Source organism: Protopterus annectens, chromosome 7.part0 (genome assembly GCF_019279795.1).
Source record: "Protopterus annectens isolate FY-2018-M chromosome 7.part0, PAN1.0, whole genome shotgun sequence".
Lineage (NCBI taxonomy): Eukaryota > Metazoa > Chordata > Ceratodontiformes > Protopteridae > Protopterus > Protopterus annectens.
Window position 1 is genome coordinate 965,228,844 of NC_056739.1, and position 22,784 is coordinate 965,251,627.

At 42.2% G+C, this 22,784-nt stretch overlaps 1 protein-coding gene across 4 annotated transcripts in view; it reads left to right on the plus strand.

Annotated features, from left to right (window-relative positions):
- Positions 1-22,784, plus strand: part of LOC122806805 — a 381,197-nt gene that overhangs the window by 123,335 nt on the left and 235,078 nt on the right. The window lies entirely within an intron of this gene.

A 22,784-nucleotide genomic window follows, 5' to 3' on the forward strand; every position in this document is an offset into this window, starting at 1 on the left:
GTACAGCCAATATAGGGACCACGTCTGTGGTTTGCGTATTGCTGCTGTCCAGCAAAGGGGATTACTCTACTTTGGTGGAGGCAGGTATGACAAGTAAGGTATTGCTGAGTACATACAGCTATGTAGGTGTTCATATAGCTGTTTGTAGTAGGAATGGACACACAGTCATAACACATTTGGACACCTCTCCAATTTCAAAATGATAACCATGCTTATTGTAGTACCCATGGCTGTGTCAGGGCAATGCAACAACCAGTAGCTGTAGAAATGTCATTCTTTTGGATGCACAGTAACTAAGATTACACACATGTACAACATGTACAGCTTCTTTAACTTACATTTTGCATCCCATGTCTGTTGTTATGAGGTGGACACATACACCTATTCATACTGACATGTGCACAGGTAATACCTCATATACATTTCTGTACTATGTCAGTATGGCACGTTGTATCCACACTCTTGCTGCCCAGTAATCCCCCTCAACCTATTACATCAGGACATCTGTAAGACGCCACACATACATGGGGGCAATGGGACAAAATTAGTGACACTGTCTCAATATTGCTGTAACACACTTGAGTCATTCAATTGCACAGTAGCCTTTGCACTGACAAGCATCCCCTGGAGGATGTCCACCACACATATGGCAGGAAGAGAAGAGAAAGGCTAGGAGTATGGTAGTGAGGGTAAGAACTTTTAATGTTGGCATTATGGCTTGTATAGGGACAGAGCTAGCTGATATGATGGCCAGGGGAAGGTTGATATACTGTGTGTACAAGAGACCAGATGGAAGGGGAGTATGGCTAGGTGTGTGGGAGGCAGGTCACAATTGTGCTATCATAGTGTGGATGGGAGGAGGAAGGGGGTAGGGGTATGCCAAGAGTATTTTTGGAGGATGACATGAGTGTCTGACAGTGATGTTTATGAAGCTGGAAACTGATGGTGTAATGATGACTGTTGGTAGTGCATATGCTACACAAGTTGGTTGTGTGATGGGTGAGAAAGAAAAATGTGAAGTCAGTTGGATGACATGGTGATGACTGTATCCAAGGGTGACAGAGCAGCAGATGTCAATGGGCATGTTGGTGAAGGGAGCAGAGGGGATGGGAAACTGATGGGTATGTATGATGTTAAAAGGAATGCAGACGATGAGATGGTAGTGGATTTTGCAAAAAGGATGGACATGGCTGTGGTGAATATGTACTATAACACAAGAGAGGAGCATAGGGTGACATACAAGAGTGGAGTAAGATGCACAGAGGTGGAGTATATCCAATGTAGGTGGGCCAGTTTGCAGGAAATTGGAGACTGTAAAGTGGTGACAGGGGCAAGTGTATTTAGGCAGCACAGAATGTTGGTATGTAACATGATGGTGATCAAGAAGAGGAGGAGTGTGAGGTCAGCATCAAGGATCAAATGGTGTGAACTGGAAAAGGGGGTTGTGAGGTGGAGTTCAGGGAAGAGTTAAGACAGGCACTGGGTGGCAGTGACAATTTACCAAATATCTGGTTAAGTACAGCAGAGCTATTAAGGGAGACAGCTAGACAGGTGCTTGGTGTGACATGTGGATGGAGGAAGTAGTACAAGAAGACCTGGTGGTGGACTGAGAAAGTACAGGACAGTATACAGAGAAAGAGGTTGCGGAAGAAGGAGTGGGATTGTCAGAGAGAAGAGGAAAGTAGACAGGAGTATGAGGAGATTAGGTGCATGGTAAAGAGACAGGTGGCAAAGGCTATGGATGAGGTACATGAAGAATTGTATGACAGCTTGGACACTAAGGAGGGATGAAAGGAGTTGTACCGATTGGCTAGACAGATGGACTGAGCTAGGAAAGATGTGCAGCAGATAATGGTGATAAAGGATAATGAGGTAAATGTACTCACAAGTAAGGAGAGTGTGTTCAGCACATGGACAGAGTACTTTGAGAGGCTGATGAATGAAGACAATGAGACAGAGAAGATTCGATGATGCAGGTATGGTGAATCAGGGAGTGCAATGACTTAACAAGGAGGATATAAGGATAGCTATGAAGAGGATGAATACTGGCAAGCCTGTTGGTCCACATTACATACCTGTGGAAGCATGGAGGTGTTTAGAGGAAATGGCAGTTGTGTTTTAGCCAGACTATTTACTTATATCTTGGGAAGTGTGAGGTTGCACGACCAGTGGAGAGAAGGTGCTTGGGTATGGTTTTAGGGATAAGGTTGATGTGCAGACGTGTGGTAACTACAGAGGAATAACATTGACCAGTCACAGCATGAAGTTATGGGTAAGAGTAGTGGAAGCTAGGTTAAGCAGGGAGGTGATGAGCAGTGGTAAGCAGTATGGTTTCATGCCAGGAAAGGGCACTACAGATGCAATGTTTGCCCTGAGACTGTTAATGGAGAAGTACAGAGAAGGTCAGGAGTTGCTTTATGTCTTTCTGGACTTAGAGAAACCGTATGACAGGGTGCTTTGAGAGGAGTTGTGGTACTGTATGAGGAGGTGATGACTGGAAGAGATATATGTAAGAGTGGTACATGATATGTACAAGAGTGGCATGAGAGCGGTGAGGTCTGCATTGGGAGTGATGGATGTGTTTAAGGTGGAGGTGGGATGACATCAGGGATCAGCTGTGAGCCCTTTCTGATTTGCAATACTGATGGACAGGTTGACAGACAAGATCATACAGGAGTCCCCGTTGACTATGATGCTTGCAGATGACAGTGTGATCTGTAATGAGAGTAGCGAACATATTTAGGAGACCCTGGAGAGGTGGAGATATGCTCTAGAGAGGAGAGTAGTGAAGGTCAGCAGGATTAAGATGGAATATCTGTGTGTGAATGAGAGGAAGGATATTGGAATGTTGAGGATGCAGGGAGTAGAGCTGGCAAAGGTGGATGTGTTTAAATGATTGGGATCAACATTTCAGAGTAATGATGACTGTGGAGGACAGGTGAAGAAGAGAGTACAGGCAGGATGGAGAGGGTGAAGAAGAGTGTCAGGAGTGATTTGTGACAGACGAGTATCAGTAAAACTGAAATGTTAGGTCTACAAGAGGGTAGTGAGACCAGCTATGTTATATGGGTGGGAGACAGTGGCATTGACAAAAAGGCAGGAGTTGGAGCTGGACATGGCAGAGTTACAGATGTTACGATTTGCACTGGGTATGACAAGGGTGCACAGGTTTGCAATGTGTATATGAGAGGGTCAGCCCATGTTGGACAGTTTTGAGACAAAGTCAGAGAGGCAAGATTACATTGGTTTGGACATGTGCTGAGGAGGGATGCGGAGTATATTGGGAAAAGGATGGTAAGGATGTAGCTGCCAGGTAAGAGGAAGAGAGGAAGGCCTCGCATAAGGTTTCTGGATGTGGTGAGAGAGGACATGCAGGTGGTTGGTGTGACAGAGCAAGATTCAGAGGACAGGTAGAAATGGCAACAGATGATCCACTGTGGCAATCCCAAATGGGAACAGCCAGAGGACAAAGAAGGGGATGTTGTAATGTCAGTCTTCACAGATTTGCCAAGGATTTGCCAGACATAACACAACTCTATGGTAAATGACTACAAATATGAAGCACACATATGGTCAGTGTGCATAACACTGGGCAGTTAAATAGTATGAGCTCAGTATATCACATGCATTTCAACACACACATCTGCAGCAGCACTTTACTATGCAAATGCCATTTATAGTTCTCTCACATTTCTGAGACAAACAAGTATATCATAGTTGTATTCCCAAGTAAGATATGGATATGTATGACATCCCGTAGCTGGCCTAGCATTGTCAAAGTCAGTATTGTTCTACACACACTCCAGTAGTAGTTATATGTGAGCCATCCTTTCCTGGGGTGACTCAGGGGCCTGACCTATGATCTATGTCACTACAGACAGACCCAGATGCCATGGCCATAGGTTCTGATCAGCAATATATTAGTACAAGCCTTGTTGAGACATATATGTGAAACCTCCTATTTCTCATTCTTACATACCCCCTTCTGCAGTCCATTACATGCATGCTTACTTGTTTGACATACCTTTTTTTTATTTCCAAGTGTAGGTGATTATATCCTGTTTTTTCCTCAATTTCTCAGTCACACTCTCCCACAGATGTAGGGTGTACATCTGTTTTGCATAGGCAGCAGCTTGCCTTTTGTAGGTAATGCTCATGAGCAGCTGATGACCTGTGCACCAAGTGTTGCCCCCCCCCCCCACTTGCTAACTGCATGCAGAACAGCTGTGTTGTTATTCCTATAGCCAATGGCATGGCAACACACTTCTATAACTGAGTACTTCATGTGGGCATAGCCCCTTTTCTGTGAGGGAGACTTCATGGAGGCATGTAAACAACAGCATCACAGAGGATATTTGGAAATACCTCTTACAACCAAAACTGTGGAGACAGGCCAACAAAATGGGGGAGAATGCTCCAGACATAGTGACTGAATGCACATATTGCTGTTATACATGTGGATTAATGCTAGTCTAACAGGGTTTGTGTGAACATGGAGTTTCTATGTGATGTAGGTTAAATTTATTTGTGGCCATCCACAACATACCTCAAAGTGCTATACTTTACTAGGGCTGCTGATGTCCCTCACCTTACAAGTATGTTCAGATGGCTTTCAACCTATGAGCTCTGTGGTGTGTGCGATAAATTCATAACACTGTAGTAGCAATAACTAGATCAGTAGGAGTTTGTATCTCCTCAGTCCTGGCAAGTGTGTGTGTGTGTGTGTGTGTGTGTGTGTGTGTGTGTGTGTGTGTGTGTGTGTGTGTGTGTGTGTGTGTGTGTGTGTGTGTGTGTGTGTATATATATACCATATCCATTGGGGGTGGGTTTGCAAAATTTTCCTACCCAGTACACATCCAAATGTCCACTATACAGTACCCACTGTTGTCAACCACTGTAGTGGTAACTGTGGACACACTGCAGTCCTATAAGCTGTGTGCCATGTGAAATAACTATGTAGCAGTACAGACACAAAAACAAGATAGGCAGGTTTTCTAATCCTGCGATACCATTCCCCAGTCAGGAATCATAGACAAACACACCCATCTAGGCATCAACCCTTATGTCACTAGGTGGGTTGCAAACTGGCTCATGCATGGGACCCACAGTGTGAATGTAGCAGACTCCATGTCAGACTGCCAACCAGTCACAAGTGGATTACCACAGGGTCTGGTCATGGATCCCCTTATGTTTGTCATGTATGCCTCTGACATCCAGAACAACACAAGGGGACCCTGGCTGACAATGTTCATAGACAATTGCAAGGTGGGTGCTATGTGTGCATCCCCATATCATGTTGACATCCTGCATAAAGGCCCCATTGAGACATACAACTGTTGTCAGAACACTGGCCTTAGGCTGAATGGAAAGAAATGTGTCGTAATCCCGTGTGGAATCAATGTGGTTTCCATGAATTAACAAATTGCTGGTAGTCCAATGGACACAGAAGTCCTTATAAGAGGCCTGGGAACACAGGCTGACAGTGACCTCTCTTATGGCCACCAAATTGCTACTGTGGACAGAAATAACTTCTATGTGGCACCTCTTGTAACTAAGGGTATTTCATCCAGTAAGGAAGAGGTCGATATCTCCCTCTACTCTCTCCTCATTAGGCCAACCAGCAGGTACAATGGCCGATTTGCCATGTAGCTCACTAGACACCTGCAAAAACTGTGGAGGCTGTAAGTGTACCTCACAAATAGAACCCTATCCCTTAAACAACTGTCCTATATGGACAGAGTGCAATACCTCCAAGTATTCTTTGCCACATCTTGGCTGCTTACAGGCAATCCCTGCTTGACTGAGAATGTCATGTCTGGCTAGCTGTGTTAGAAATGCCATATCTTGTGAAACTCTGATCTGTACGCATTACATGCCATGGATACCTCAACCTCATTACCACAATAAACAGAACATGCTGGGGGACAAGTACATAACCCAGTGAGTGGACATGTCATGCAATAAATATCGCATATAGGTCAAAGCACCTCACTGGCCCTCTTCAAGAGAAATCTGGATGAGTGGATGGGAAATTTAACTGTCACCCTGGCCATCACTCAAATGGCAATAGTCCATAGACACACTGGGGAAAATGTCAGGTTGCATGATGTCAGGGTACTCCCATGGGCTAGGCTTGTCATGGCTCCATGCCCATTAGCCTGGTACACAACTATGAACACATGAGCCTATGAATCTCAGTACTGGCAAGTGTGTGTGTGTGTGTGTGTGTGTGTGTGTGTGTGTGTGTGTGTGTGTGTGTGTGTGTGTGTGTGTGTGTGTGTGTGTGTGTGTGTGTGCGCGCACATGCACAACACCAGTGTGTGTTTGAGTGAGGAATATAGCCATTAGGGGGCCATGTATTACAACTGTAGACCATCGTACTCCCAGCACACATCCTACATTTCGCTCTACAAGGGACATGTTTTACATTGACTGTAGAGGTATATGTACACACTCTGCAGACCTGCAAGCCCTGTGCTGTGTGCAATAGCTATGTAACAGTATGGAATGAGCAGCTAGAGAGCCAGGGCTTTTAATCACAGTACTGGCACACGTGTGTGTGTACATTGGTATGTATAGCAGTGTTTGGGAGTGTGTACACTCGTGCCTGACATTAGTATGAAACCTGTCACACCCACTACACCACCCATTGCCATACCTTGCAAGGGCACATGATGTTACTCACTACATATGTACTTTGGACTCAACACACTATGAGCTTTTTCCACCTGTGATAACTGCATAATACTGTACTACCACTAACTAGATGAGTAGGGATTTGAAACCCAACACTGTGTGTGTGTGTGTGTGTGTGTGTGTGTGTGTGTGTGTGTGTGTGTGTGTGTGTGTGTGTGTGTGTGTGTGTGTGTGTGTGTGTGTGTGTGTGTGAGCAGTATTCTCTGTGTTTTGGGTCAACACAATACCCTCTGGGTGTGTGGGATTTACAAATCTGAGGTGTGTTCCACCCACTACACTTACCATTGCCCACTGTACAAGAGCTGCTGACATCAGCCACCATACACTTACCTGTATACACCATTCAGCCCTATAAGCTACGTGGCACATGCAAAAACTGTTATACAGACCTGTTAATTATGTACAGCTGTACCCTGGATATAACACATTCAGCATGTTACTGCACTGCCATACCCCTTGTAGATAATGTCTGCAGGGCCACATCCTGCTGACACACAGACACCTAGAATACAAACAGAATACATTATGGAGACCACATTCAGTCTGTGTTAATAACAACAATAATGCATCATGGCTGGACAGCTACACACTCTGACGTGTAAATATTAAACATGCTGGCTGACAACACTTTACACAGCATTACATTGCTAAACTGTACTAAATTTAGCCTGTGCATCAGAACCATATTAGCATGTCCCTGCATCAATGGTATAGATGACAGGGATGTGGCACAGGTATCATCATATGCACACGGTGTGGTGTGGGTTTGCCAGAGGCCTAGGCTGGGCCATTTGGTTGATATCATGTGTTTGTATGTTTGAGGGGTTGACCAATGATATAAGTCCAAAATCTTTATTTTGACATACACAGCCACAAACTGAATTCTGTTTCAGTTTATAGCTGTGTATGTCAAAATAAAGATTTTGAACTTATATCATCGGTCAGTTTGTTTCTTCATATATATGTTGGTGGAGGACAGCCTTTTATAGTACCTAACAGTAGTAATAACTGTCTTGCTGTAATTTTGTTGATAATGGGTTTGCCAGTACCTAGTATTTGTGTTTGGGGGGGGTTGTTCATTAAATGGGCCATGCAGAGGTGGTGTGTATAAATCTGGAGGTGACCTGGCTGTGATGGTGATGTGTGTGTGTATGGATGCACACAGTCACGCCATGTGGCTGCCCTACACAGGAATATGTTGGACAGCTGTGGACCATACATGGCAGGGTGTACAGTTCACCATCTCCGGCCACGGACATGGGAACAGGGCTTGCCAGGGGACCCACTGGCATGACCAGGCACAAGGCCAGACGCAGTACTATTCCCCGATGTTGACTGCTGTCTGCTGGATCTGCACCCCTGTTGGGACTGGCCAGAACCATGTGCCCATGGCCTGTTGCATTGTGATGTGAACAGTGACCCCCCCCCCTTCAGTCATGCTTCTGGTACTGCCACTACAGGAGTGAGAAGCTGCATGGCCACAAGGACCCCCAGCTGTTCATGCTCCTGTCCTACATCCACATGGCTGATGGACAACTCCCACCACATGCTCTATCACAGGCATTCCACAGTCAAGGATTGACATTCCATGGTCAAGAATTCCCACCATATCACCCAACTGTCTATCCATGACATCAGCATAATAACGGTGGGCATCAGCAAGATCATGGAGGTTGTCACACATAGCAGGAAGAGTGGCATTCATGACCCTGAGAAGCTGTCTGGTGTTATGTTCACTACGTGCCTGTGCCTCCATGATGGTCTGAAAATGTGTCTGGTGACACCTGCTGTGGCACTTGTGACAGAGGCATGACAGGCAGCAGTCCCCCTTCGAGCACCCCTGCTCATCTGCCTGTGTGGGACCTTGCCTGTTATCTGGCTATGGCTGGTGTCTACAGACACACTTGCCATAGTCACCACACTTGCCTGTCTCATGCCACCACCCGACAACTGCCATTATCTATGGCCACTGGTGATAGGGTGTGTTTGGGCATGGTGATTGTGTGCGGGGATGGTGTGGACAACAGTGGGATGCCAACCAATGGCACAGATTCAGCCCCTGACAACCATGCCTGTGCCTCACTATGGCTATCATCATTGTCAGAGTCTGTGGAGACAATATCAGTTCCCAAGCAGGAGGGACCCCGACCCCCATTGCCACCTGTGAGGGAAAGACAATAAATGTAAATTAATACCTGTACATTATGGTTGGCTGCCACACACACAGACACGCACACAGACACTTACAGGTGAGGTGGCACAAAGCTATTACACAGACCTCACATTACCCAAATGGTGACATGCATGACACACAGCTCTCATCATCATGCACTGCAGCCATTCTCAATCCTTGTTACTAACAATATACAGTGGGATGCATGAGTACTGTCAGTAGGAGATGTCCATTCCCCTAGCACACACTGCTAACATGTGCACATTACTGCTGTTCACCTGTATAGCACAGTGGCAACTACTGTAGACCATACCTCACAACTGTGCAAATCATTGAAGAATGTGTAGATGTCTGGCACATATGTTTGCTCTGTTCCTCATAACCTCTATGTGTTTGTCTGACAGATAACTAGGATCATATGAGGACTGATGTCATTAATTAATGACATATATTTGATTTGCAGACTTCATCACCAGCAGTGAATGTATGTTCAAACAAATCATGTTACACCAACAAGCTTCTAAGCTTAACATGAATATGATAAGTGTACACACCCCTGTTAACATGGCAGGCTCTTGCATCATATAAAATAACACCACAATACTGCATTCAAAAACATTACCCACCTTAAATGTGACATATGACCTGTGCAATCCAGTCAAGAAACAAACAAATGTGTTAGTTGTGAAATATACTGAGTGAGATGTGTACGATACGGTGGTTGCATAAGTGTGGACACCCTTAAACCAATGCTTTTTTGAAACACCTATTAGGTGAACTACAGCAGTCACTCATCCTGGGAAGAGGAGTATCAACATGGCACATCTTGACTTGGCATTATTTGGAAAGTCTTCGCTGCAAAGGTCCCCCAACTCTGTCAACTGTCAAGGGCAGCTCATGTGCACAGATGTTGGAGGTCACACTGGGGGTTTACTATTGGTGTTAAGTCTGGGCTTTGTCTGGCCCAATGCATACCCTTGATTGTATTCAGGTGGAGCCATTCTTAGGTAGCTTTGGATGTATGCTTCAGGTCATTGTCATGTTGGAAGCTGAAACCCCTCTCCATCTTCAGCCATCTTGCAGATGTTTGACAGCTTTGGCCCACACGTGAGTGTTATTTGAACTGTTCATAATTCCCTCCACCATGCCTACAGGCCTAGTTCCAGCTGATGAACAGCAACCCCAAAGCAGGGCACTGCCACCAGTGAGCTTCAACATGTGGATGGTGATCTTCAGGTGAAATGAGGTGTTGCTTGTGCACCACATGTAGCTTTAGGGATAGTGGCTGTAAATTTGAACCTTCGTCTCATTACACCATTACACATTTCAACACATGCCTTTGGGAAACTTGATGTTATGTTTTGCTACTTGTACACAGCCCTGCATGGTGTTTGGTGTGGGTAAATGCTTCTATCTACTGACCCTACCCCATAGGCCAGACTTATGCAGAATCTAGGTGATTGTTGCCACATGTACTACACAATCAGTACTTGCCAGAGAGTCCTGCAAGTCCCTCAGTGTTGCTGCATGTCTTCTGGCAGCCTCCCTGACCAGTTCTCAACAAGTCTTTTCATCTGTTTTGGAAGGACATCTGGTTATTTTCAACAGCACTGTTGTCCCATATTTAATCTACCTTTTGATGACTATCTCCACTGTGTTCCATTGTTTATGCAATGCTGTAGTAATTTTGTTGTATCCTACTCCTGACTGATACCTTTCAAATATGAGATCCCTATGAAGCTTTGTAAGGTGTGTGCAACCCATGGCTGCTTCTGGTACAGGCAACTGAGCAAATGTCATGAAGGCACCACTTCGACAGTAGACCGTTTTAAGATTGCTACATTGAGTCCCTGTACTTGATGGCAGGTGTGTACCCAAGCAGAGTGAATGCTGTCAGTACATCACAAGCTGCTCCTACAATATGTTATTTGGAGGGTGTGCATACATATACATCCAGCATATTGTAAGGTTTGTATACCCCATATTTGCTGGCCTAACATATTGTTCAGTTTTACAAGTTAATTGTTCATGTTATTGTCACATTACAGGTTGGAAAAGGTGTGGAATGTAATATTGTGGTCTTTCATTGTATATATCAGAAACATTTGGCATCTTGACAGGGGTGTGTACACTATTGTAAACACTGTATAGGATTAATGTTTTATACATGTCCCTACCGTAGGCCATTTGTCCCTCCAGTTTGTTGGTCTCTGTCCAGATGTCTTGCACTGACAGTTTGTGAGGTATGCTGCAGAAATGTTACATTACCCTTCAGAAAGGCCTCCATGGTGATCACTGTGATGCACTACAGTTAACACCAACACAAGTGAATATGGACATCAAGTAATATGGCTAGGTGTGTATTGGCAAAGCACAACAAAACAATTGCATACTCACCAGCTACAGGCTGCTGTCCCACTTGTAGACCAGAGGGAGCTAAATAGGTGTGGGAGAGAGGTACCGTCAGCAGACTCACATGTAGCCTTGGTACAGGGGCGAAGCAGCATTTCTGCACATTAACAGTACATCCCCCAATACTATGAAATATGCTACCCAGCAACATGGATGTGCACTTATGTGCATTACCAAACCCTAACCACAACTACTATCTTATCTGACATATGCATGTAGATACTCTACAGATACAACTATGTATGGTACAGTACTATAGTAATGTGCACTAGGGCCTTACCTGCAAGATCCTCATCCATTGTGTGGGGGCACCCACATCCACAATCCTGGATTTGGCATGCTGTTGCCTACTTGCAGTGGATGCCCCAAGGCTGGTGAGGAGCTCCTCAGTGGGTGTCAGTGGGGCCTGCATGGATGGGCCCCTACCTGTGCTGAGCTTTCTCTGGCTACAGCAGCAGCCCTTCGCCGGGCATTACATATGAGGTTTGTTGCATGATGCTGGACCTGCTCATAGATTCTTGTGTGCAGGCCGACATAATTTGCCCTGTGGACTAGGTCATTCCACAGGGCTGTCCACTCCCGCAGATGTTCCTGCCCACAGCCAAACATTACAGCATAGTTTCTGACATTGCTTTCCACGATTTCAGCTGTTTCATCCTCTGAGTAGGGTGGGATTCTTGGGTGTTGCATCCCACCTGGAAGACATAAACAGTGAAACACATCATGGCACTTCATACAGTTGTCAACAGTATGGACAGAAATTGCACATCAAAAGTGGTTATTTGTTGCCAACACTCACAACTACACCATACCCCTGTAATCTATCAGCACAATATTAGCTGGCATTGCACTCCTGGCCCTGATGTGTCATATTCCCCCAATGATGGACAGTTAATTGCATAAACCTCTATTTCCCATTCATTTCTGTGTAGAGGGATGACAGTGGCCATCTTCCATGTGGATGGGGTGTGGATGTTGCCGAGGCTGTGTTTGACTACAGTGTGTGATGGAACTGTGAGCACATGCCTGTATTCATGTAGGATGCAGACAGGGATGTTATTAGGCCCCATGGAGACTTGCTGTTGTTGCCTTTCAGTAGGCAATATGTACCTGCTCACCACTGATGAGAGGAGGGGTGCAGCTGATGTGCATATCACCCTATACGGATGGGATGAGGGGGGGTGTTCACACCTAACCTGTCTGATGCAGGTTGCCTATAGCCATGGCATGTGTGTATGAGGTGTGATTTACCACCAGTACAGGGTGAATTGTGTTGTTGCCTCTGAGACTGACAACATATGTGGAGACACCCTTGTGACTGGCCTTGGCAGTGTGGATATGTCTGATTTGTAGTCATAGTTAGCCTTACAGGGAGTCAGCTGTGACCTTACATGCTTGTTCAGATAGAGGTGGACATGCTTCCAAGTTTGTGCCTGCACCTATGTGGTCCTGTACAGCCAATATAGCAACCTATTATGTGGTTTGTGTATTGCTGCTGTCCACCAAAGGGAATTACTCTACCTTGGTGGAGGCGGGTTTTACAGGTCAGGTATTGCTGAGTCCATACAGTTACAGTAGATATACAAGTGTACACATGCCTGTTACAATGCCTGGTCTTTTTGCTATTGTAACATGACACCACAATAACTTATTTCAAAACAATTCTCACCTTTAATGTGACCTATAGCCTGTACAATTCCATTGAAAACATAACAATCTGTTATGGGAAAACATGCAAATTAAAATCAGTACAATAAGCTGGTTGAGTGAGTCTGCACACCTTTAAACAGATACTTTGTGGAACACTTGTTGAGATAATGACAGCATTCAGTCATCTTAGGTTGGAGTCTATCATCATGGCACATCTTTACATGGTAATCGTTGCCCAGTCTTCCTTGCAACAGTGCTACAAATATGTCAATTTGTGAGGGCATCTCTTGTGCACAGCCCTATTCAGGGCAACCCACAGATTTTCTATTGGATGTAGGTCTGGCCACTGGCTGGCACATTCCCAAACTGTAATTTTCAGCTGGTGAAGCCATTCCTTTGTCAATTTGGATGTATGCTTGATGTCATTGTCATGTTGACAGGTAAAATCCCTCTTCATCCTCAGCTTTCTAGACGATGACTGAAGGTTTGGAGACAAAAATGGTTGGTATTTGGAACTGTTCATAATTCCCTCCACCTTTACTAGAAGCCCAGTTCCAGCTTATGAAAAGCAACCCCACAGCATTATACTGCCACCACCATGCTTTACTGGGGATGGTGTTCTTTTGGTGATGCAAAGTGTTGTTTCGGGGCCAAACATACTTCTTGGAATTGTGGGCCGAAAGTTCAACCTTGGTGTCATCAGACCATGACACATTGACCAACATGCTTTTGGGAGACTTGTACTGTTTGGCAATGTTTGTCCAGCCCTTGATGTTTTTCTGTGTAAGAAAAGGCTTCCATCTGGGGTACATAGGGCAGACATATGGGGAATACAGAAAATTGTTGTCACATGTGGTACACACCCAGTACTTGGCAGGCATTCCTGCAGCTCATTAAGTGTTGCTGTAGGTCCCCTGGCAGCCTCCATGGCCAGTTGTCAGCTGGTCATTTCATCCATTTTGGATGGACGTCCAGGTGTTTGCAGTATCACTGTTGTCCCATATCTTCTCCAGTGTCTGATGACTGGCTGCACTGTATTCCATGGTATATCCAATGTTGTGGACACTTTCTACTCTTCTCCTGAATGATACCTTTACACAGTGAGATCCTTTTGATGCTTTGTAAGCTCTATGCAAAACATGGCTTTTGCTGTAGCAAGCAACTGGGAAATGTCAAATAAATCCTACTAGGACAGTTGAACATTATTTGGGGTTCATGAGAGTCTCGTTAATTGATGGCATGCGTGTACCCATAAAGAGAACGCTGTAATTACTGCAAGAGGTGCATCAACTAAGTAGTGGTTTATGTGTGTGCACATGTATGCAACCAGCTTATAGTATGTTTTTTATGTTTTATATTTTCTCCCCTAACAGATTTGTTTGTTTTTCAATAGAATTGTACAGGTTATGGGTCACATTCAAGGTGGGAACCTTTTGAAATGATTTTCTGTGGTCTCATTTTTGTATAGTACACAAACCTGGCATTTCAACAGGGGTGTGTACACTTTTGATATCCACTGTATGTAGGTATTCATATAGCTGTTTGTGGTAGGCATGGACAGAGGGTCATAACACAGTTACACACTTCTCCAATTACAACCTGATAATCATGCCAATTCTACTACCCATATCATTGTCATGGCAATGCAACAACCAGTACCTGTAAACATTTATGTCTGTTGTATGCACTGAAAGTGATATTACACACAAGTACAACATACACAACTTATTTACATACATAGATAAGCAAGTTGATTGCACAGCAGCCTTTGCTATCACCGTGCTAACCTGGAGGATGTCCCACATTCATAACTGGGCTATTACGCTACAATGTCATTGTTAACAGACTTGATAATTGCTTGCCTAACATAACACAACTCTATTGGTAAAGGACTGCAGATATCAGGCACATGTAATTATAACACTGTACACTTGAATGGTATGAACTCACTATATCACATGCATTTCAACACACACTTCTGCAACAGTAATTTACTATCCACTTGCTCTGTATAGGTCTCTTAGATTTACAAGACAAACATGTTTATCATAGTTATATTCACAGGTAACATATGGATATGTACAACATCCCTGTAGCCGGCCTAGCAGTGGCACAGTCAGTGGTGTTTGACAGACACTCCAGCAGTTGTCAAATGTCAGCTGTCCTTTCCTGGGGTGAGTCAGGGGACTCAGCTGTGATCTATGTCACTGTAGACAGAGCCACATGCTATGGACATCGGTGCTGTTCAGCAGTACATCAGTACAGCAAGTCTTGTTGTAATATTGTTTCAAACTTAGAGTTTCCATTATTACAGACCACCTACTGCATTCAATTACATGCTTACTTGTTTCACATACCTTTATTTTTTGGAAAGTAGATTTGGTGATATACTCTTTCTGTGACTTGCAGTCAGTCAGTTTTGTTAGGTTGTAGTCTTGTCGATGACAGAGCTGGTTTGAATAGGTGGCAACTTGACTTTTGTAGGTAATGCTCATGACCATGTGATAATTTGTGCACCAATTGGTGTCCCCCAGTTGCTAATTGCATGCAGAGCAGCTGTGTAGTTATTCCAATAGCCCAATGCCAGGGCAACAACTCTTATAATTGAATACTTCATGTGGGTTGGGCCCTTTACCTTCCCTGTGAGGAAGACATCCTTGAGGTGTGTGAGCTAATGCCTCTTACAAGACTTGTGGAGACAAGCCAACTAAATGGTGGAGAAGGTTCAAGACTTAGGGTCAGAATGTGAGTATTGCTGTTATATGGTTTGAATAATGCTAGTTTCACAGGGTTTGTCTGAACATGCTACTTCTGCATGGGTTTCAGTCTGACAAAGTTCTGTCTACATAGCTCTCAACTGTAGGGCTATCCACATAATGGCCAGAGGTTTGCCTGTTATGTTTGGTCTGTTCCCCAGAGAGGTGTTGTCCTTGGCAAATCAGTAACATACTCTGGTGATTGCAATCAGTAAATGCTAACATACATTTGTGTTTCTGCTTTCATATCCCTCATAAATGATATGTTACAACAAACCCTGTAATACCAGCAACTTTCTCAGCGTATAACAGCAATATTTCAAGTATGACCATGTTTTTGGGCCTATGTCCCCCAATTATGTCAGGCTTTGTCCAGATGTCATGCAGTAAGAGGTTGATAGGTATGGTCTATCATTATTTAGCACTGTCATTCCTGCTGAGGGCAAAGGCTGGACAACATGTGGAACTCTGTACATTCAAGAGGTCAGTGTATAGAGAATGCTCTTAGATGCCCTTGTAACATATTTTATGTGGGGGAGAATAAGATGTGTTTTAAAACTAGGCTGTTAGAACATGTGAGAGATATTACTGATAAGAAAAAAGACAGTTCTATAGCTGTACATTTTTATAAACCTCACCATGGGGACAGTAGTGGGTTACAAGGTACTGTTTTTGAAAAAGTCTGTTTCTCAGTTAGATTAAACAATCATAAAAGAACTATTGTTATGTACAGAATCAATTTATACTTTTAAACGTGATACTTTATCCCCTAGGGGGTTAAATGAGGAGTGCAATGTGAGGCTTTGTATTTAAATATGTAATGATAAGTGTTAATTGCTTCTTGTATGTAAAGCAAGTATTTCTTGTAATGTTTTACTCCTTGAAGGGTTTGGCCAAGACATCAGAGTATAATAAACATGTGTGAATTACTGTCTGGTTGTTTTTCTCTTTACTATCTTCAGTCATGTTAGTTTATTTGCTAAGAGGTCATTGTATGTCTGGCCATTGTGTATGGTCTATCATGTTTTTGTAGCAGTGTACTGTTTACTTATTATTTGGACTGTCAGGGGAGCAGATGTCAGTGGCATGGGTTCTTTTGTATACAACTGTGCATGCTGCCCCATTTATTGGTGGTCTATCAGCAGCATATGTTTTATGGGCATTTTGAGACATGTATGCATATATATATATATATATATATATATATATATATATATGTGTGTATGTATATATATATATATATATATATATATATATGTGTGTGTGTGTGTGTGTGTATGTGTGTGTGTGTGTGTACACACACCTCGGTATTTATTGATAATATATCTACATATTGTTATACATATATATGTATCTCCATACATATCTATATATATCTCTCTATATATGTATATTTTTCTTTTCATACATATATTTGTAGATACCAGTCACTCCTGATTGGACAGTGTGTCTTCCCTATTGTAAAGTGGCTGTAATACATGGTATGTTTGAAAAAGCATTGGTCATTTCTGCAGCTCAGATGGCTTAGTCGTAAATTGCTGTTGCTATGGTGTACAGGGTCCTGGGTTCAAGGGCTGTTTATTTTGTTGCTGGGCAAAACAGAAATTGATGGAAACAGAGTGATTAAAGCACTTTTAAGCAGTTGTAAGTGAGTTTGTGCAGGTATGTGCAACGGTAAGCAGTGCTAACATTTGGATAAACCAAAAGGCGCTTAACCCGTGTAGGCTTCGCTTAACGACGCTTGCCAGTGTGCAAATCCACTTAGCTGAGCTAACTGCATTCATGTTTGAGCAATGCTTAAACCTGCTAAGCATAGCTCAGCCCTGGTAACCACTGCTCATATTCCATTCTTATAAAATTGCAGAATAATGACATCATGTAGTAAGTGTATTTGATTTCCTTTACATAACATGCTTTTATGTGCTGTCATTACAGTAGCAAGGGGTGTCACTATACTGTATGAGACTTGTATACATGGGTAGTATCACGTTACGTGCACTAACACTTGCATGTTACACCAGCTACAGTACACTGGTTGACAAAAATATTTTAACACATACTGCATTATTGAATTAGTACTTTTAACACTTCTTGTCCATGTAAAATTTGGTACTTGAACCATGCACTCCTGCATGCAAATCTGAGACTCTGAGTACTACAATATCTTGTTCTTGGGGTTTGAGCTGTATGTTTTAATGTATCTCCTATTTGATATTATTATGATATTATATTAACTGTAGAGTACTGCGTTTTTTGGCCATGTCACTGAGAACTGCTGTCATGTAGTAATGAAATACATTTCAGTTTCAGACTTCTACCCTTCAGAACATTCATCCAAGTGCATAACCTGTTTGCTATCTACTTTCTCTGTCTGTCATCTGTGCAGATGGGATGACACTGGTGTTCAGGCTGTGGTAGACTACACTGCACAATGGGTCTGAAAAGCCATGCCAGTGTTCATATAGGATGCAACCAGAAAGGGTACTAGGACTATGGAGACCTCCATGTGTTGCCTTTGAGAGGGCATTACAGACCTGCATGAAGGACATTATAGAGGTGGTGGGCTACAGATTCACAGACAGTAGTGAAAAGTTTAATTTACTGAAGGTGCTGCTTACTGTGCTGTGCTGGAACTGCTGAATCAAAGTCTGATTAACACAGAGTCTTGCTGGCTGTTTACTGCTGAATCAGAGACACAGGGCTTTGCATGACTGCATCTGTAGTCTGTTTAAAGCACCAAAGTCTGTTTAAAGCACCAGATTGCACACTGATAAAGAAATATATTTTGCAGCACAATCCTATTTCACTGTAAGCACAGTTACTAATAAATAACTTATTTTTATAACAAGACGTACGACTGTAGTTTACAAATTTAATGTGCAAAGTTTTTCCTTCACAACTGATATGGACAATGGCTTTATGGATTTTCATTCTCCAGTCACATCAGAACCTAAGTTCCTACAAAATACCTCTAACAAAGCATAGTATACAGTTCTTATTTACTGTTATTCTCACGCACTTCCGATCCTGTTTTTTTTTTCTTTTTTTCCTGATACTTTACTTTCCAGACTTGTTTAAGGAAATGTTTTTTTATAAGGCACTATTGTCCTTTCTGCTGATGTGAAAATGCATGCAATCATAAAAACATTTTCATTAACAGAAGTCTGAAAGGAAACATCTGTGAGAATACGTCAACCTGTTCTGCTGCTGATATTGAGAAAACACATTTTTGAGGAACTGATACTGTGGAAGAACATGTTTTCTGAGGAAACAGCTTTGTAAAAGATCATATATTGCTGAGTTTATAAAAAAGCTTGTCTATTGATAGATATTTGTAAACTGTTCTGAAAACATGAGAAAAGCATGTAATACTTGCTTTCCAGAATTGCTTTTTAGGCTTTTTTCTGATGCTGGGAATAAGCCTATATGTTATTCATATAGTATGGATGCCCATTTTACATTGATAACTCTATACATATATTTAAGCAAACTTTTTATTCTATGCTTTATTTTTCAGCATATTTACAGCAGAATTAATTTCAATCTTTTATTCACTGTTGAACACACTCTAACAATTCCCTCTCTTTATTTTTAAAACATACTCAAAACACTTTATACTGATATGTATTTTGATCAGAGTATATAGAAAACACATTAGGAAACAAAACCTTTAGTCTTCTTTTGATACAACAAGTCAAAATGCAATTTTACATAGTTTATTTATTTTTATTTATTTTATTTTACATTTGTTAACCAGGAAAGTCCGACTGGTTACAGGTCCCTTTTCAGTGGTGGCTCGGGGAGAAAAGCTCCAAGTGTACATAGCTAGTGTAATTACAGTGAAATTATTACAGTGAATTATCACACAATTGAAATTTGTTTAACAATATATACACAAAGGTACATGTTTTACTCACATACACACAGGATGGGTTAGAAGTTAGTATCTGAGAAAGGAAATAGTTAGTGATTTTATCTTAAAAAAGAGGGAAATACAAACATTAAGGTGGTTAACATGCATGGTATCATCTTAACTTTAAATCTTTCAGTAAGTGAGAGATATACACAATTCTAAGCAGTTAGAGGATCAGAGATTTATTCTTGTAATGAGGTTCCCAATTATAGACTCTGTTTGCATGGGGGTTCATCAGGGTTTGTACAGGGACAAAGCCAGTGCATATTTAGGTATTTCTTAAGGGATTTTTTGAATTGGATAAGGAGAGGTCAGTGCTGAGTTCATCAGGAAGAAAGTTCCATTTTTTCTCCGGCAGAGTTGGAGAATAGTAATTCACCAGCTGAATTGTTGGTTTTAACAGTTTGTACTAGCATTTTGTTGGAAGAGCAAAGGACCTTTAGATTACTATAGGGGGTGATAATATTTTTCAGTATGGGTGTACTGTCTGGTTGGTAGAGAATTTTGTGAACAACTATTAGTTGGTTATGTTGGAGTTGGTAGGGTAACTCTAGCCAGTCTAATGATTGAAGGTTAATACCGTGATGGGTTCTATAAGCTGATCCTGTGGCAAATATGGCAATATTTTTGTAGCAGCTAGTAAATTTATTGAGGTTTGATTTGCTTAGGTTTGTAAAGATGGGTGAGGCATAGAGAAGGGTTGATAGCAGATGTGTATGGGCAATAACAGTTCTAGCAGATGGGGTTAGGAATTGCTTAATCCTGTATAAAGAGCCTAGTTTTTTGTTAACTGTTTTAAAAGTTTTGCCTGTGTGAGCATCAAACTTAAGGTCATTGTCAATGATTACTCCCAGTAGTTTAGTAATAGGTTCTGGTGAAATTCTGGTGCTACTGTTAGATGTTATTGTGAGAGGTGGTGAGGGGATCTTGCGAGTGGGGGATAAGAGCAATAGTTTGGTTTTGTTTGGGTTTAATAGTAGTCTGCAACCTGTTAGCCAGTTCTCTACTTTGTTGAAAGCGATTTGTGATAAAGATTGTAAATCTGAGGAGAAGGTGGCAGAGCAGATTAGGGTGGAGTCATCTGCATACTGAATACAAGTTGTATCTGGGATGACTTTATGCAGGTCATTAATGAATAAGGAGAGTAGGAGGGGCCCTAATATAGATCCTTGTGGGACTCCAAGGGTGACTGGTAAAAGGGATGATAGATTATACTTCCATAGTACAGCTTGTTGTCTGTCATTTAGGTAAGAATGCAACCAGTTAATTGCTAGTTTATCTATGGAGAGTGATTTTAGTGTGTCTAAGAGTAGCTGGTGGTTTACCATATTGAATGCTTTGGATAGGTCTAGGAAGAGGGCTGAGGAGAGCTTGTTGTCATTACGGTTTTGATTTATTGTGTGAGAGAAGGGCTGAGGGTGTACTATGGCAGGGTCTAAATCCATGCTGGGAGGGGGCTAAGAGAGAATTATGATTCAGAAAGGTAAGAAATTGCATATGGATATACTTTTCCATTATTTTAGCCAAGGGAGACAGAATGGCTATAGGCCTGTAATTTGAAAGTTCAGTGGAATTTCCCCCTTTATGTAGAGGCATAATGTGGGAGATTTTCCAGATGAAGGGGATATAAGCTTCGAGAATAGTTCTATTGATTAAAATTGAAATGGGATATGCTATTTCATTAGCGGCTTTTTTGGAGATACTCTGCAGGTAGTAGGTCTGCTGAGAGGGTGGTGGGTTTCAGTTTCTTGAGTGGGGACTTAATAAAAGATGTTGGTACTGGATCAAGCTTGAAGTGGATTTTATTATCCGGTGTGGGATTGGTGGTACTTGAGGTACTGGGAGATAGTTTGTTGGCTAGAGATTGCACAATTTCAGTAAAGAAAGTGTTAAAGGTGTTAGAAACAATTTTAGGAGGTTATTGGAGGGTAGTTAGGGGGGTAGTGGTAGCTAATTGGCCTGGGTGGAGACATTTATTTATGCCTGACTATAATTTTTGTGGTTGGTTTTGGTGTTTTTGTTGCAGATTACAGTAGTATCTCTTTTTATCTAGCATAATAGACTTCTTAGTATCATTTCTCAACTGTTTATACATGAGGTGTTCTTTTGGGGATTTAGTGGTTCTCCAGGAGGTCCACCCTTTGTTTCTGCTAATAACCTTTTGTCTTGTATCATTGGACAGCCATGGTGCAACTTTGTTATTGGTTCTTATAGTACGTTTGGGAGCATGGTTGTCCAGGATAACAAGAAATGTAGATTTAAAGTACGAGACCGCTTCATCTAGTGGAAGTAGTCTTAGGTTGGACCAGTCACATGTGTTAAGTTCATTCTGGAATTTAGTCAGAATAAAGTTCTTACTATTTCTAATGGTTTTAAAGGTAGATTAATGAGGGGTGTCACTTCTTTTTCTGATGATATAAGTGAGGAAGTGATCACTAAAGTCATCAGGTAGGGTGCCTGTTTGGTATATCCTGGGTAGGTTGTTTATTAATATCCAGTCTAGGATACTTTCCTTATTGTTAGGCTTATTGATTCTGGTAGGTGAAGATATCATCTGGGAGAAGCCATGCAAATTTATATGGGTGGAGGGGAAGTCTGAAAAGCAAGTATTCCAGTCAATATTGATGTCCTTGAGAATAATAGTTTCCTGGGGGCAGTTAGTGGACAGCCATTGGAGGATACCCTCCAAGGTTTTTGTGTTGTCACCTGGGGTACATAGATACATACAATATTTATAGATTTGTGTTTGTTGATTTGGACCTTTGTGATGAATATTTCTGTATTGTTAGTAACCAAGACATTTGTATTACTAGTTTTGGATACTTCCAGAGTGGATTTATACAAGATGGCTACCCCCTCCTTTCTTAGAGATGTGATCAAGTCATAATATATTGTACCTGAGGGTATAACCTCATTATCAGCGGTAGTAGGTTTAAGCCAGGTTTTGGAAAGGCATAATACATCAGGGGAGTGGACATCCAGGAGGGCATGTGAATAGTGAATTTTCTTGTTTATACTTCTAATGTTTAGGTGACATACAAGGAGTGAGTTGGAGTCATTATTTGAGTTTCATAGGCTAGTAAGGCTGCTATTTGTGTGGCTGATAGTAACAGGTGGGGTTGAGCCTGGGTAAGGGTGGATGTCACCATCCACTATGAGGTTAGGTAGTAATCTAATAGCAAGT